Source organism: Urocitellus parryii, chromosome 9 (genome assembly GCF_045843805.1).
Source record: "Urocitellus parryii isolate mUroPar1 chromosome 9, mUroPar1.hap1, whole genome shotgun sequence".
NCBI lineage: Eukaryota > Metazoa > Chordata > Mammalia > Rodentia > Sciuridae > Urocitellus > Urocitellus parryii.
The window spans coordinates 102,460,163-102,478,416 of record NC_135539.1 but is presented as its reverse complement, the minus strand read 5'-3'; the positions used below and the strand labels follow the sequence as shown (position 1 = coordinate 102,478,416).

The following is an 18,254-nucleotide window of genomic DNA, read 5'->3' as shown; positions in this document are numbered from 1 at the left end:
CAACAGGCACCAGGGAAACCAATGAATCACTGATCCTGCCTTGGAGGAGGCAATGGTTGTTCACCCTTGCTGACAGACACACCCATGTGAGAGTGTCATGGAGAGAAAGAGAAAGCAGAGAAACTCTCCAACAAAAGACTGTTCCATACTGTCATCCTCCTGTGACAGTTGTTAGCACAGGGTTCCTAGATCCAAGTGAAGGAGATGGGTAATTCATAGGATTGAATAGTTGATGGGAACTTCAGAAAATAGGCATAACATGATTTTCCCCTCAAAAACGGAATGCAGCTGAGAGTGGTGTAGCACACCAGTCATCCCAGCAACTCTGGAGGCTGAAGCAGAAGGATCAGAAGTTCAAAGCCAGCCTGAGCAACCTAGTGAAGCCCCCAGCAACTTAGTGAGGTCCTGTCTCAAAGTAAAAATTAAAAGGGATGGGGATATGGCTCAGTGATTAAGCACTCCTGGGTTAAATCCACAGTACCAAAAAAAAAAAAAAAAAAAACTAAACAAAGAAAACAAAGATGCAGGACAAACTCAGCCTTTGAATATTCTTGGGGGCAAAAGAAAAAAAAACAAGTACTCAATTGGTAACTAATGACATAAAGAACCTTCAGCAAGTTCACATAAGCTAGAATCAGAAGATAGGGCTTCCTATCTAAAGCACAAGAGAAAATGTAAATCAAAATAATATCTTACTTCTTGCACATAACCGAAAGACAAGAATTAGCCACTGCTTACTGGTCAACGTAGTGAATCACCAGAAACAAAGGCAAAACGACTGTGGGATCAGGCAACATACACTCAGTAAAGTCCAATTTGTCAGACTGTTTCATAATAGATAACATTTTAAAAGCATTAAAAATGATTTTGCATTTTAAAAGACATAATGAGGAAAACATCACAGTCTCTTCATTTTTGTTACTTATAAAACACTTGTCAGCACAACACTGAGAGAGAGAGAGACACACAGAGGCCACTTAACCCTTTAGTGTACATCACCTGGCATGGTATTGTGTAGATTTTTAAAGAACATTAATATCTCCTACCTTGTAGGGGACAGCTTACCTTGCAAACTGCAACACTGTTAGCGTAGGATTTTTTCCTTACATCTTCATAATTTAATATTGTTTCATTGATGAACCAGTAGATTGTCAGCTCTATTCATTTATGTGACGTGAGCAAGGATCCAACCCAAAACAGGAAAAAAAAAAGTGAGGTCAATTTTCGTGGCCGCTGCATTTAATAAAATCTCCCAGGCAATAGAGTTAAGCACACATTAATAGATATGACTTAGTATGCTCTGCCTTTAGCAAGTCTTTGATTTTCCTATATATAAACTCGGGGCTGTATTAACACTCACACGAAGGTACAATCCTCATTTTTATTTTAAGTTTTCTTCCTTCTTAGCTTTATTAGATTTATTAATCATCTACTCCTCTCTTATTTATAGTGAATGCTCTGGTTAGGGTTTCAAAGCATTTTTCCATTAAATACATTTATAATTTTCAGAAAAAAATAAATAAATTCTTCCAAGACCAATGGATTTTTCACTTATTTCACATTTATCTCAAAATATAAGGGCTTTGCTTCCTATTGCTCTGATTCTCAGAAAAGACAAAAGGCAACAGGAAGAAAAGTACAAGTTTTCTCATGGAAAAACTTAAAGCTTCTGTTTCAAATAATTCCACAGTGGATTTTAAACAAACATGCATTAATGCTGTTTTAGGAAGAGCGTCTATCAAAGGAAGCTACTGAGTTGAACCTCATTGTCACTACTTTCCCAAATTTGACCTACAACAATGGCAACTCCATATGATTTAACTTATTTCTCATATCTTCACCCACATGATACAAGGACTGTTCACAGCAACAAAATGATCCTTTAGATATCCAGGAGGATTCTGTGCTGAACTTACAGCTCAGGGAAGAAAGGAGGAAGGCTGTGACCCAGAAGTGACAGATATACCCTAACGATTGGTTTAGTGAACACTTTGGTACAATTTATTACATAAAAGAGGTGGTGAAATTAATTATCCGAGTGGCCCCGGTCCATTTCCTATCATCCTTCTTGAGACATGAATATGATAAATCTGGACACCGGGGAACATTTTAGAGAAGGTTGTGTTGCCATTAAATGGCTCTCAGATGCTCAGAGGGGCTTCTAAATCTGTTCACTAAGACACCCTCCAAACCCACACCTTGCCCATTTTCTTTCAAGAACAAAATAAAGTCAAATCCTTGACAAACAAGATTAACCTTTCAGTCTCAACTTTGTCTCAACAACCCAATGCTGGAAAAACCAACTGGAATCATGGTTTGATCATTTGCTTCAAAAATGCCAAAGAGAAACTATTTGTGTGCTAGAAAACAAAGGGATGATTTTGAAATAAATTCTTGCACAGAATCAGAGCTGAGGACCAACTAAGACTAGAGACCAAGGAAGTTCCTGGTATAGATTAGAATTTGACAGGGTCTAGAATAAAGATAGGAAGTCGCTTTGCAGAAAAAAAAGTAGGGGATACTTTTGATATAGTCATGAATGAGAAAAAAAAAAAAGATTTGAAGACTCAAAGAATCCAAATCTATTTATTTTCTAGGATTGTAAACAAAGGAGTTCTGTTTAAAAAAAACAACTATAATTTGTATAAGTATAAAAAAAATAGGAGAGAACCCACCCAATTGGCACTACTGGGTTAGATGCCCCACAGAAGCTAATTTAGGTTGTCATTTATTTTTTAAAGAAAGCTAAGGACTTGAGAGGGACCAAGGAAGGACACGAGTCAACAAAATCCTGCAGGTGCTGATTCCAACAGGCGTGTTGCTATTGTTGTAATATGGACAATGGTCGTGACCAATGTGATTGTAGATTTCTAGATAATTTTTAAAATATACTACTTGTGAAATTTCACCTCTGAAATTGACAAAAATACAAAATGATGTTAGAATTGTAATAATGGCTTTGGGATCCAGTTCTTCTCATTTCCCCATATACAACCCCTTTGAGCAGAGGAACTCAGGAGATTCAGGTGAGGAAAATGATACAGGCATCAGAAGAGCACATGGAATTAGTTTCTGTTACTGCTAAAATGGCCTCTGAGGATAAAATATAGTATACATTTCCCTAGATTAATTGTTTTAAGTTATGACAATCAACCCAGGTGGAAGATTTCCACACTGTGGATAATTTACTGAAGAATGGGAAAAAAATACTATTGTAAACTGTCTTTAAAAGTTCAGTTACCATTATGGAAATACCAATATGGAGATTCCTTAGAAAACCTGGAATGGAACCAACTAGCTATCCCACCCCTCGATTTATACCCAAAGGACTTAAAATCAGCATACTATAATGAAGCAGCCACATCAATGTTCATAGCAGCTCAACTGACAACAGCCAAACTATGGAACCAACCCAGGTGCCCTTCAGCAGATGAATGTATAAAGAAAATGTGGCATATATACACAATGGAATATTACTCAGCCTTAAAAATGAATGAAATGATCGCATTTGCCAGTAAATGGATGGAGCTGGAGAATATCATGCTAAGTGACATAAATCAATCCCAAAAAACCAAAGGCCAAATGTTTTCTCTGATATGAAGATGATAATTCACAATGATGGGGGTGTGGCTAGGGAAGAATACAGGTACTTTGGATTAAACAGAGGGGAGTACAGGAAGGGGAAGGGGGCATGTGGGTAGAAAGAATTAATAGAATGAATTGGACATGATTGCCCTATGTGCATACAAGATTATATGACTGGTATAATTCTATATCATGTACAACCAGAACAATGAGAAGATATTCTCCATTCATGAATTATGTGTCAAAATGCAGTCCACTGTCATGTATAACTAATTTGAACAAACAAAAAAAATGAAAAAGAGGAAAAAAGAGAAACCAAACAGTTCCTTTGAACTTTTAATGTTAGTATATAGTCGGCGAGTAAAAGACAAAGAAGAGATTCTTCAGCTTCTAGATTCCCTACCATATGGTTTTTGTGTGAGTATAAATAGCTTTGATTATTTGAAGACTTTTTTTTTTTTTAGGATTTCAATAACAGCAATTAGAAAACTTTATCCAGTGCAAGTATAGGATATACAAGTGAGCTACTGATTGCTGGAAAGATGTGGAGAAGAGAAGGGTTCAGATCCCAGGGAGCTAGCTCTAACAAGAGAGAAAACAGAATGATAATATCTATGTGATGTCCCTTGAAAGGAACAGTGGGTCAGAGATGGTAATAGTTTTAAAAGCAGACAATAACCCATCCATTCAGATACAGATCCTCCAGTGATTGACACAATGTAAGGCTTTCTCTCAGTGACACTGAGCTCAAACACAGAATTACAGATTTAGCTCTCCCAATATTTGCCACCCCACAGTTATGTCTTCCTTCCTACTTTCTGTTGCAATTTGAGAAATTTAGAGAAAGCATTTCTGTGAGGGCAGAGTATTTTTTAAAAAAAATAAATGATTTCTTCATTAAGTCAGCCAAGTTTCTTGAGTCTAGCACTTTGCAAAATATTCTCCTTCCACTTTAACCCTGGGAATGTAGAAAGACGAAGAAAATGATGGAAAGACACAAGAAGGTTAGCACAGAGAGATCACATAGCTTCCATTCACTCAAACTTGGAACACCATTCATATACTCAAAATCAAAAGGAGTGCAACCTCCCCTTGGTTTATCATCCCGTTCCATGGAGGATGGAAGAAGACCATTGCTGATGAGGGCCGTACAGAGGATTCTCCCTAGAGCCCTCATTTTGCAAGCAAGGAGAAGGAGGTCCTGCAAGACAACAGGACTCAAAAGGTGGTGACTCGAAGCCAGCATCACTGTGGGACACTCTAATGCTCTACCAACCACAGCTGCCTGAAAACCTTAGATGATGGTTAATGACACCCACAATGAGATATGATGGAGATGCTCTTCTCTCTCTTGGGGAAAACTGCTCACTGCTTTAGAACCTGCAGGAACAGCTGGGAGTTGGACAAGGCCACTGCTAACCCAGCTTTCAGGGTCATCTCAGCCTTGGAAAGAACACACTGCAACTTCAGCCGGGCAAGTTCTGAGCTCTGTTGTCCCAACAAACCATCTCTGGTGGTAATTATGACATTTCTACTGATTCATTAAAAACTTTTCATGACATCCGTCTGCTTACAATAGAACAGCTCCCTCCATCTTCAATAAAATAGAGTGGTAGGAGAAATCCTCAGTACCAGGTAAAGTCCAAACTGAAATGATAGCATCCCTCGCTCCATCAAGGAGGCCAAGAAACAAGAGAGGAAGGAAAAAGCGAGCTTTATTAAAGGAAGATAAGTGCAGAGAATGCTGAGGAGGGAATGTGGGGAGGAAGGAGGCATTTGCTCAATCAGTACCTATTTTCAGAATTTCCTTCAAGCTGGCTTGGACTGAGAGCCATCAATTATTTAAAAGATGTAACATGATGCTTCCTTCGTTGAGGCAAATCTGCAAGCAGACCCCAAGAGAAAATAAAAAATGAATTAGGCAGAATTTATTAGTGTGCTTGAAGAAAACAAAGATTTAGCCATTTGAGATTGACTCTTGTTTCAGAAATAGTTCAATTTTGTCTCCTAAAATCCACAAACCTTTTTCCCTCCCTTTATCCTCACCTATTTATTTATCATTTTCTACAGTAGACCGCACACAAAAGGAGGAATGAATCATTTCCTAAACTTCTCCTTTCTTTTCAGATTGGGCTTGATGTATTGTCTTCATTTAAATTACAAATACACTAATCTGTAACGCTGTTTACCAAGTAGCATTTTAAATGAAAGATACAAGAAATTGCATCACTCACATTTTAAAAATGACTTTAGACTCTGGTCCTCATAAAAAAAAAAAAAAAAAACAGCCGACAGTGTTCTCTGCCTTTGGCTGCTATATTTCAAGTCCAGTGAATGAAATTCAATTAGTGGGCTCTGTACTTAGGACATTATGATTCTGATGGCTGGTCTGATCAAAACGGGTGTGCCAAGGCCTAGTTCTGAATTTTGGCAGAGCTCAGTTAAGGAAAAATTCAATGGAGTGGGTTGGCATGAGAGAAGTTAGTTTCAGAGATGTTTAATTTTCACCATGATTAGAAAATACAGGAGGAGACCTGCTCCCCAGGATGGCTCATTAGTATTTACTAAGTAAACGAATTAACTTTTGGAGAGACCTCAATACCTGAGTCTGTCATTACCAGTTTTAGTACTTTCTAAAAATAGCAACTAGCTTAACATAAACCAGGAACCGAAGGGAATCAAATACACCACAGATTTGATTCACCCTTAGTTTTGGATCTGCCTCCGCTGGTATTCCAAATACGTAATGCACCAGAATCTTAGTGATGCTGACGTCAGCTGCCTAATATAAACAAAACAATAAGCACCTCAAACAAAATCCTGGGTCTTTAGAGTGAAGACTCAGACAACAGCCTCAGTTCAAGAGAGGACATGTCTTTAGAACTTCCGAAAACAAGACCACTCACAGCAAAAGCCCTGGGCTAATGCCAACCTAGTTCATCAGGGGTCTTGACCCACCTGGACCAGTATAGGGATGCTGAAACACCACTTTATATCTACACAGATCAAACAGAATGCTAAGAGTCAATCAAACTGGTCGAAACATGGCCTGACGGTTTGGACAGCAAAAATAAAGAAGCAATGGTGGAAAATTTCAGAAGGATCCACCTACAGCCATTGGCCTATTAATCATCATCTTAATTAGCCAACTGAGATCTGAACATCTATTTGAGCTTCAGGGTTATTGTCTTAAAATATAGATCAGGGGCTGGGGATGTGGCTCCATGGTAGAGAATGTGCTTAGCATGCTTGGGACCCCAGGTTCAATACAGAGCACCTCAAAAGAAAAAAAAAAAAAACTCACAGATTGGCTCACGTTATATCTTTGCAGACACAAAGGAACATCCTTGGCCTCTCTTTTCTCTCATCACATTATCCATCCCATCTCCAAGTCTTTCCCCCTTCTTGGAAAACAATGACGGGAATGATCACATTAAATTCCAAGAAAATTATTAATGCAATATAGACACAGATTCCAGAAGTGGCATCTGACTTCTCAGGACACTCCTTGGAAAGTTGTTCTAGGCACTTTATATATAGCCCAAGAGTGGCCCACAGCTCCGTACAGATGGTGGCCTTGACACCTCATGAGTGCCCTTGGTCTTATTTTTCTCTGACTCAAAAGTGTATCGCCCCCGTCTGTTGTTGATATGAGTATATCATATCAATGTATTTTCAGAGATAAAGAGATCCACTTTGAAACAAACCTTCCCCTGGGTCAAATACCAAGGGGAAAATGCACACTCATTTCTTTCCCACAAATGGGCTGCCTTGGATGTGTTTTCTCAGAATTCATCAGGAGCATGAAGGGCTACAGTGGTTTGTTTCAGATTACAGAGGTCAGTTAGGCCTCTGCATCTCTTCTCAATTCCACACTCGGTGAATTCATGTTTGTAGCTTGAAACTCTCTAGTATTTCTATGAAGAAACTTGGCAAACAACAGAAATCAGATGAGGTTGCCCTCCATCCCCAACACCCACACCCACACCCACACACACACACACACACCAGTGAAACAGCCAGTTTACGATCACATCACTGTAAAGGGCTTTGATTTCATCATATCATTCCTGGCAAATAAAAAATACTACACAGTGTCCCACATTAATCCCCATCTTTTTTTTTCCTTTATGATGAAGACTAACCAGCAGTTCACCAAACTCCTTGTTATTTTGCACATAGTTCGACGGATTTCCCTGGTCACCTCTGAACTTATGTTGTCATGGGACTGAGTTTCCTCCCTGCTGCAGAAAGAGGATTGATGGGAGTCTCTCCATGGGTGGTACAGGAAACCCTTCCTCACCCCATATCCCACATGGTGTCCTTTCTGCTACCTTGACTTCCACACACCAAAGTCAGAGAGCCACCAAGACAGGAGGTCTGTCTTCACACTGCCACGTGAAAGAGATTCATCCCCATCAGGAATACTCATGATGGACTTTATGTCATGAAACAAAAATAATCTTTATTATGTTTGAACCATTAGATATTAGGGGGAGGCGGTATTTGACATCTGAATCATCGTGACTACACTCAAGACTCTTTCTCCTCTTTTTTTAAACTATTTTCTTTCCTCCCTTTCTTGGATAGGATACATCCAGGGATGAGGACTGGTCAAGCTGGGGAAGTCAGACATAGGGGAATCTCATATGAGACTGCTTTCTCACCCACAGTTTTTATTTCACTTGAGAATCTTTGGTTCTGTGTGTCTGGGCAATTCATTCCAATACTTATCAACTGTAAAGCTGCGCTCCTTCCATAAACTTGCAATACAGGGGGCAGCTTCCTCTTTCTCCTTTCAGTGATGTCACCTAAATGAGATGTTCCAATTTAGAATCATTTCCACGTTAGAAATATATGAAGAGTCCAATCCATATGCCCTATGACTTGTCAAGGAAATTAACTATAAAGACAGTATCGATATTATACAATTAAAATGAGAGCTCTTAACATATTTAATTTCCCCCTGACCTGACTTTCTTCAGTCATTATGGACAAAAAGTATGAATTCATTATTTGCAAATAGCCCAGATTGCTTAATATATTCTGGAAAGAACTGAGAAACCCTCTTGTGTGCACATGCACATACATCCAAGCATGCAGGTTCCTCTATCAAGGGCAAATATGATGATAAAGGTAAAGATAAGGAATATGATAAGCTGTTAACAACGCAGACTCAAGATAGTGGAAACATAAACACATTTTGGGTACATGTATTTTCCATAACACCCAAAAGAAAGGAACAAGGGAGAGAGGGAGGGAGGGAAGGAGGGAAGGAAATTTTTTTTAAAAAATCCTTTTAACCTTTCCAGATCATTTACTATATAAAGCATCATATGTTTTGCCCCTATAAACTTGCATAAGGAATCTATTTGGGGGTGTTTTGGATTGTTGTGTTTTTAAAAATTTAACAATCACAGCTCTGAAGCTTAATCACTTGTATGTGCTACCAAACCAGATGGTTCAAGTGGGTGTTTGTTTACAAGCTCTTTGCATAAGGTTTTTTAGCTTCTTTTTAGGCCAAAGCTGAATATTTCAACTCAGAAAAGAGGCAATAAAGAATAAATGGGTAAAAAAAAAAAAAAACACTAGATTTCATAGGTCCCTAGGATTCTTCCTCTCACTCCACCTCTGTCTTGTGCACTTTTCCAAGGATACATCAAGGACTAAAGAAACAAGAACATATACTCAGAGTGCTCCTCTGTGTGGAGCATCGACACACTCTGGAGGCAGGAGGCACCCACCATGGACCACGCACTGTTCTGGATGCTATCAGTGGATCAGCTAGAAAAGCACAAAGCACTCTGTCTTCCCAACCCCTTCACCATCCTGAAGCTCTAGAATTCAGTGTGTTTCCTGTTGTTAGAGGCACTTGCACTAAGCTGTTTGCACCAGACACATTCACTCCCAGCTTCCTCCTTCTGCATTAGATGAAAGGAAAGAAAGAAAATTCACATGATTTCCCCATCCTTTGTTGTGGATGCATTAACCACACTTACTACCTACAAACTGCAAAGGCCCACAGGTTTATTTACTGCAAAATAAGTAAAAGAATCATAAAGGTTTCCCATAGAAGAATGAAAGGCACAAACTTTCCTGGCTTTGAAAATAAACAGCATGTATTTCTTATTTTCTTGATGAGAACATTATGTCTCTCCTAGCTCTCCGTCTGCTCTGGTACTATAACCAACCATTCAGCCGAAATAAAACACAATCAAAACTTGCTACCTTTATTTTTTTTGTTTTGAAACTGTTCTAATTAATTATACATGAGAGTAGAATGCATTTTGACACATCACACATAAATGGAGTACAATTTCTCATTTTTCTGGTTTTACATGATGCAGAATCACACTGGTCATATAGTCATATATGTACATAGGGTAATAATGCCAGATTCATTCTACTATCCTTCCTATCCCTATACCTCTCACCTCCCTTCACTCCCCTCTGCCTAATCCAAAGTACCTCTATTCTTCCCTAGCACCACATCCTCTATTGTGAATTCGGTCTTTGGTTTTAGGGGATTGGCTTATTTCACTTAGCATAATATTCTCCAGTTCCATCCATTTACCGGCAAATGCCATCATTTATTTCATTCTTCTTTAAGGCTGAGTAATATTCCATTGTATATATCTACCACATTTTCTTTCTTTATTTATCTGTCAAAGGACACTTAGGTTGGTTCCATAGTTTAGCTATCATGAGTTGCTTCACTGTACTATGCTGATTTTAAGTCCTTTGGGTACAAAACAAGGAGTGGGAGAGCTGGATCAAAGGGTGGTTCCATTCCAAGTTTTCCGAGGAGTCGACATATTGCTTTCCATATTTTTACATGAGTAATAATGTTCATCAGAGTTAGCCTACCCAGTATTTATGTATTAAATCATATGCTATTCTTTTGTGCCACCTAAACTTTTTGTTGAAAACAAAAATGGTCTCTTTCTTGTCACTACCTAATCAGTGAAACAATGATATTTGCAGTGAAAGAGGCAAGTCTCTTAGTTTTTCAGTGAGTTTAATTCTATCAAATTCTTTATAACAAATGAGCAAGAAGTTATTAACTAATAAAACATACATTTGGTCACTATTATGATTTTTCTCCTTTGCTACATTAGGGGAAAATTGACTTTTGTATTTTTAATAAGTTCTTTTGGGTCCACTTCTCAAGATGTAATATCATTTGTGACTTTAGACTATTACTGTTACCATCAACCTTTCGTGTCCCCAGGTTCCACATCTGTAGATTAAACTGCCTGCAAATAGAAAACATGTGAAGAAACAGTGCATCTCTACTGGTCATGTTCACTTTTCTTGACACCTTCCTTCAATTACATAGTATAACAACTATTTACATGGGATGTCCATTAATTAGGTATTCTAAGCAATCTAGAGATGACTTAAAGTACACAAGAGGATGTGTGTAGTTTATATGAAAATATTATGCCACTTTAAATAACAGACTCGGGCATTCGTAGATTTTGGTATTTTTTAAGAGTCCTGGAACAAATCTATGTATATGAAAGGAAAACTGTAATTTCACAGAAACAACACAGTTTCTGGCATACAACTTGTACTCCATGGATATATGCTTAATGAATGAAAGAATAAATTAGTAGATATGAGTATTCTCTTTCAATTTCTAATGATCTCAAAACTTGATTTAATATATGCCATTAGTCTTTGCAATGTAAAGTTAGGAACACCTAGATAAATTAGCACAATCATGATTTATGTGACTGTTTTGCCCCTTATTCTGAAAGTAACTTTAAGAAAGAGCTTTTTCATTGTTTATAGCTTTTAATAAAGGAGAGTGTATCTGGTGTAATTCAAACAGAATTTAAATACTATCTTGATTTTCAACAAAAGAAATAAAGCTTAGAAAATATACATGTGGTATGGAAACAGTGTCCACCATATAGGAATCAATCCTCAAGTAAAACTCATAGATAAAAACCAAATGCATGTAAAGGTAAAGACCTGTTGTAAGTGTAAAAGGTCAAACAGAAACCAAATTCCTGGTTTGCTAACTATTCTTCCACTGATGCTAAGAGTAATTGTTCTTATTTGCAACACAGACCATTTTGCACAATTACTAAAGACGCTTATGCTATTGAATAGATGGGAACTACAATTTCATATATGAGAACAGCACAAAACCAGGGTATATAGTTTTTGCTCATAACTTCAAGAGGCAGGAAACTCTTCCAGAAATTCATATTATTAGTCTTATGCTACAAGCACACATCACTTTAATTTTTTTTAATATACAGTCTCCACCTAATGAAAGGTCACTGATAGAACTTTTATAAGATGTTGATCATGAAATTTAGTTTAAAATATGAAAAGAGAATGTACAAAACCACGGTGTGATTTCGTCTAATCATATCAAAGAATACTGTGAAAATCTATCCAGATCTCAGCACATAGAGTACTCTGCTACAGATCAAATGGGAGTAGAGATACCAGCAATGGCCATGGAATATCATGGATCCTACACTATTTATGTCTTATATCCTGCTAGCAGCAGCATTTAGCATCAAACACAGATTATTCAGAGACTTAGATGATGCAGCAAGTGTCAATACTGATGTTACTATACATAGCCCAATAAACTGCACTTTGGACAATGATAGTAGTGTTAAGCTCAGGAACCACTCCTGGTATTAATGCCTTAATACAGATACATTGCTATAAGCATAGTTTACAGCATGAAAATATAAACACAAATCCAGGGATACTAATAAATCACTTTCTTGACTGCTTAAAAATATACTGCCAAAATGGGCTTTATGCCTTACACAATGGAGCAGAAGGCAGCGATATATATTTAAATTTTCCATTTTTAAGCTGTCACTCAAAAACTTTTCATACTTTTTTTAGCTTATTGATCTTACCGGCTTGTGATAAGACTTCAACTGCTTGGTTGGGCTGTTTTTAGCTTCTGCTTCTTATTAAAAGAGCTAAATCGGGAATCATAAAATGCTACTAATTTAGCAGTTTTCAATAGAAATGAAAGCTAAAAACAGCTCCAAAATAGTGTAATCCTCATACTTTATTGCCCTAGAATCCCAGATTCAACTACCATGTAGCATAGCTTTGAGTATGACAGAACTGTATACGTATTTGCATCAATATATACCAGAAAATAAAAGCTTATATTAAATATGCTAAATAATTGCTACTGATTTGTGATTTTGTTAAATATGTTTGCACATGGATACGCACACATAAATACACATACAGACTATGTCTAGTCTCTGTGCTTTTATGTTCCCTTCTTTTTTTCTTTAATTTACAAAGAAACATCCACCCTTAATTCCTTAATATTTTGTCTACTCCTTATCTTAAATATACATCCGGCATCAAAACAGCATCTGCAGAACAGCTGGGTGATGGCCCAAATCTTCTCAATCAACTTGTAAAACTGCCCAACATTAGGCCCAACATAAATCATAATCAAAAATTTTTTTAAATGCCAATTCTGGGATCAGAACCTTGTTCTCTCAAATCCGTGTCTGCTTCTCAAATTAGACTTTCTATGAGCTCTTCAGCAAAGTGTGATTTGTTTCTCCCTTCAGTGCTGGACTCAAAGTTCAAGGTTCAGTGTGAAAGGGATAGTGGCCCTCCAAACTAATTGCCCATATTTTGCAAAGGGCTGTAGGGAAAGACGAAACCACAGCCTCACAAGGACAAGATCCATAATAAATGTTTCTGTGATGAATGAGTTGTGTGGTCATGGTCTGGGTTCTTAGTGCAGTCCTGAATCTTGCCCACTCAGATATGACAAAGCACTGGCTTTGCTCTTATTCTTCAGGGCATCCTCCCCTCATGTCCTCACCAGTAGGAATGCTGGTAGCAACTACAAACAGGCATGAAATTTATTCTCAACAGCACCTGCAACTGGATTTTTTGTTGCTATCATTAAGTTTAAGTCCACCTTCTAACTAAACCCTGAAAGCTATGCAAGCAGAACATGTTAAAAAATTAGATATTTTCAGGGTTGGGCATGCAGCTCAGTGGTGAAGTACTTGCCTATCGTGTGTGAGGCCTTAGATTCAGTCCTCGGCACTGTAACATAAAATAATTAATAAAAAATATTTACAAAGGGAAGATCTGTTTCTTTCTCGGTACATCAAATATCGCTGGTCTTCCAAAAACATTCCTTGTTTACTTGCTATCTCCTATTGTCAAGATTTTTAATCTTCCTGCAATATTTCAAACTGAGTCCCCAAATCTTTCCTGACAGTGCCAGCTACTAGCATGTGGACAGCACCAGGAGCCATTAGTTTTCTAGAGAGCTCACTGTTTCCTCTTTGTACCCCTCATTTCCACTAATGCAACCGCTTCTTTGAATATTGCCTCACGGTCACTCGCGCTGGGTCACTTGGGCTTGTCTACAATCTGCATATGTATATATGTGTGGGAGTGTGTACACCCAACCATAGAGGCACATTTCCATTTCTCTCCCACATAAATATGGTGATGAATTGGCCGATTAGAGCTTTTCTGACAGCCAGTGGAAATGGTAGCTACAGTGACCAGAGGATGTCCTAGTTCCTCCATGCAGAAAGGTATTCAGTGCACGTAATAATTATCCATCCATCTCGTTCACACTAAAGGCATGGCAATGCAATTTCAGCCTTATAATCAAGACCATATGACAAAAACCGAGGCCATTAGGGACCAATTTCAAGTATTCTCTGCAAGACAATGATTTTCCAACTGCACTTACATATGCTGAATAGTTACCTCTGCACCACCGCACCTGCTCTCATTTACGTAACCCCTCTGTTTTCCAAAGCCTTTCTCAGTAATGCAATAGAGTAAAGTTTTAAAGGCCTGCTGGCTTCCCCCCCTCCTTCATTAATTTTTTTTCATTTCCCAAAGCATAGTATAAAAATGCTGAGGGCAAAATTTCTGCTGGTACCAATGACCATATTTCAGAGATTTGCTTTCCTCCTCTTCTTTTCTATCCCCTCTGCACAGATTCTACCCTTGCTGCTTTTCTTTGAACTGAAGTATGATCCTCCAAGCCCATAATTACTTCACATGTACTTTTGACCTCACCACTTCAGGTTCAGTGACATAATAGTGTTGTCTCTGAAAGGACGTGATGTCATCATAAATCACAGAACTGTACCAGTAAAAGCTCTTCTTGCAGAGTGCGAAGGCTGCTAAAATTATTTTTAAATTATATGTGATGTAGCTCAAGCCTTAAGAAGTCTAAATAAATAAATAAATTGATGCCCCTTTAAACAGATATAATTGCAAATACTAAATGTAATAATGCAGTTCATCATCAATAATTCGTTGATTTGGAGAATCATAAGGATGTTAAGAAGGAACACACAAAATAGCCTATATAAAATTAAAAAAATGAGACAGACACTATATTTTACTATTATTAGACTTTCTATGAACTCCATACTCATTCCTCAATTGTTTAAGAGAAGAGAAATTATCCCTAAATATCAACTAATTGTCATCTTGGGTCTTTAGCTTATAAGTCAAGTTGTATCATAATATCTTACCTCTGAATATGTTTTAAAATTAAGAGATGACAGACTTGTTAATACAAGTCCCATTTGTATTTTTTTAGTTGCATGACTGCTTGGAGTTTTTGTTAAATGCCTTAAGTAATAGCTATATAATAAAAAAAATTAAACCTCCATACAGTCCCTCTCCTCTGAAGAAAGATTTACACATTTTTGGAAACCACTTTCCAGAAAATTCTGAAAAGATACTCTATAAGAACTCTACCCCTGCATTGGAACCATCAAAATCAAGTTCAGTTTTCTTAATTCTACACCCTGGAAATACCATCTTTATTCCCACTTCTTGAGGCTTAATTTAACATGATGAATCTTGGCCTCTTCTCAGGAAACAGAAGCAGATTGTATTATATAATCATCAATATAGTGCCCTCAGGAGCTCATAATTACGTGATCTAAACGTGTGTAAATAAGGGAATTTATATTAAAGGAGTCAAGGTCATAGTTTGATCATTCCATCAGTTGCACAGCATTCTGATATCCTACTTTGGTTCTAAATGTACAAAAAATGTATGCCTCAGAATATCAAGGCTATCACATATAAATGGATACGGTTCCTGTTAACATATATTCTATATTTCCTCAATTAAGATACTTGCCAACTGACAGGCAGAGGAGTAAGTTGTGACATCTCAGTAGCGATCCTGCCTGAGCATGTGTGAACTTAGCTGTTCATCTGATTGTCACCTCACTGATATTATTTGCATTGGCAACAGCACAAAGAGTTGGTTTTAACTTAAATTTGAATCTCTTAAAGTGCCTTCAGAAAAGATTGCCCTGTGGTGCTACATTGGAAATAAAGTCATTGTGTGTACAGGAACTAACCTGTCACATGCCTCACAATGCAGTTACAGACAAAAGAAATGGCCAAGCCTTTCACAAGAAATTATAGAATTTTCAAAACTAACAGAGGTTGGTGTGAACAATTACTGTGTCATTCAGGTGCCAATCATTTTTCAGTCGAAGGCTTTCAGTTAAGGAATAAACAAAACCCAAAGTTTAGCCAAGTAGGAAAAGCAACCAAATAAAACAAACAAACAAACAAAAAATAGATAAAACCCTAGTATTCTACAATAGTCTTGAAATTGTCCTAAAGATGATGAAGAGGTTAAGATCATAAAGACAGGTTATGGAAAGCACTACATGACCATGAAATCAAAAGTACTTGTCAAAAGCCAGGCATGGTGGTGTACATCTATAATTTCAGCTACCTGAGAGGCTAAGGCAGGAGGGTCATAAGCCCAGCCAAATGACGGAGACCCTGTGCAAAAGTTTAAAATAGTAATAAAATTAAAAGGCTGGAGATCTAGCTCAGTGATATAGTGTCTCTGAGTTTGTTCCCCAATAATACCACAAAAAGTGTGTGTGTGGGGGGGTGTGGTACTGTCAATGGATAAAAGCAATTCCAAGATTCAACTATGGAAAAGGTATGCTCAGAGTCTCATGATGCTTTGCTGAACTCTGGGGATACCACTTTCCTATTACCTTCTTCCTGACCAGTAGCTTCGTCCATTTTCTTTAAGAAGTTAAGTCCTTAGATACCTTGTCTCATTTTTATGTACTCATTCCTCAGGTGGTTACAGCTATGTACTATAGTTCTGAGTAACATACACACACCCCAAAAGTTGGACTTTCACCAAGATGACTCCTCTGAGCTCCAGTCTCATTTATCCATCTTCCTACTCAGCACATTAATTTGAATGTCTAATTTGCATCTCAAAATGAACGTCTTACAAAAGCCACTTCTGATTACTCTTACCCTTTTACCAACTCTATTCTTTTCCTCAGTTTGTTCCATCTTCTGGTTGCTCAGACCAAAAACTTCAGACCATACCCTTGACTTTCCTTAACATCTTTCAGGGAACCCATTTGGCTCTTCCTTCAAAATATACACAGGACCCAACAGTTCTCTTCCTCTTTACCACCCCAGTCCCTATCACCATCATCTCTACACTGGACAGCTATGGTGGCATCACAGCTGATTTCCATCTCTGCCCTCTTCAGTCTGTTCTCCATAGAGAATCCAGAGTGACAGTATATTCTTTGTAAAATGCAAATATTCCGTTATTAATTATTAATCATTACCTACAATATAATGCACTGACTTAAAAAGTAAAATCGGTTGAATTTTTACAAATGGATGCATCCTTAAAACCATCCCAGTTGTTACAGGATATTTTTATGACCCCAGAAGTTTCCCTTACAACCCTATCTAGTCAATCACTTGCCACAGGAGACCACACTCTGATTTTGTTCTGATTTCTATTATCAATTCTTACTTTTGCCTGTTTGAGAAATACCAAATGAATGAGAATATGTGGTACTTTGTTATATGTGTGCCTAGTTTTCTTTTCTACAGCTTAACATTTATGAGGTTAATCATTGTTGCTGAGGATGTTTGTAGTTCATAGTTTATTGAACAGTAGTGTTCCATTGCACAAATATACCATAATTTGCTCATTATTCGTTAGTGGACATTTAGGATTGTTTCCTAGTTTTTAGATATTTATGAATACAATTCCATGAACACCATATACTAGACTTTTTGTGGACATATGCCTTTGTTGTTTTTAGTAAATACCTGAGTGTGGGATTGCTGGCTCATAGGGGAGAAATTAATAATTTCATACAAACTGCCTATTTTCCAAAGTCTCATGTTATTTCACACATGCACCAGGGATGGGAAAAAAAGTTCAGACTGCTTTACATTCTAACATACATTTAGTTACTGTCAATAGGGTTTTTGTTGTTGTTTCTTTTAATTGTGGTCATGGGGTATAAAATGACATCTTCTTGTGATTTTATTTCACCTTTCCCTGATAACTCATGATTTTAACATGTTTTCATGTGCTTACTGACCACTTGTATATTTTATTTTGTAAGGTGTTTATTTAAGTCTTTTGTCCATTTTTAAAGAGTGAATTTTTAAAATATGTTACGTTGTCACACCTCTGTTCAGAGATGTCCACTGGAATTCAGATCACCTCGTAAAAGCTAAAATCTTTACAACATTCACAAAGGGATAACGTGATCTGCTGCCAGGTAACTTTGTGATCTTATCTCCTAGTAGGAATCAGCTGGCTTCAGACATCTTAACATCCTTCAGTCCCTGAA

At 37.5% G+C, this 18,254-nt stretch overlaps 1 protein-coding gene across 7 annotated transcripts in view; it reads right to left on the bottom strand.

The window, feature by feature from the left end:
- The window catches only part of Esrrg (estrogen related receptor gamma), a 593,548-nt gene that overhangs the window by 421,035 nt on the left and 154,259 nt on the right, over positions 1-18,254 (bottom strand). For 6 of the 7 annotated variants that reach the window (XM_026387967.2, XM_077802283.1, XM_026387968.2 and 3 more), the window contains one exon: positions 1,066-1,157. The exons of the other annotated variant lie outside the window; for it this stretch is intronic. The gene's annotated coding sequence lies outside the window, so the exon portion shown is untranslated. The remainder of the gene's footprint in view (positions 1-1,065; positions 1,158-18,254) is intronic. 7 annotated transcript variants of the gene reach the window in all.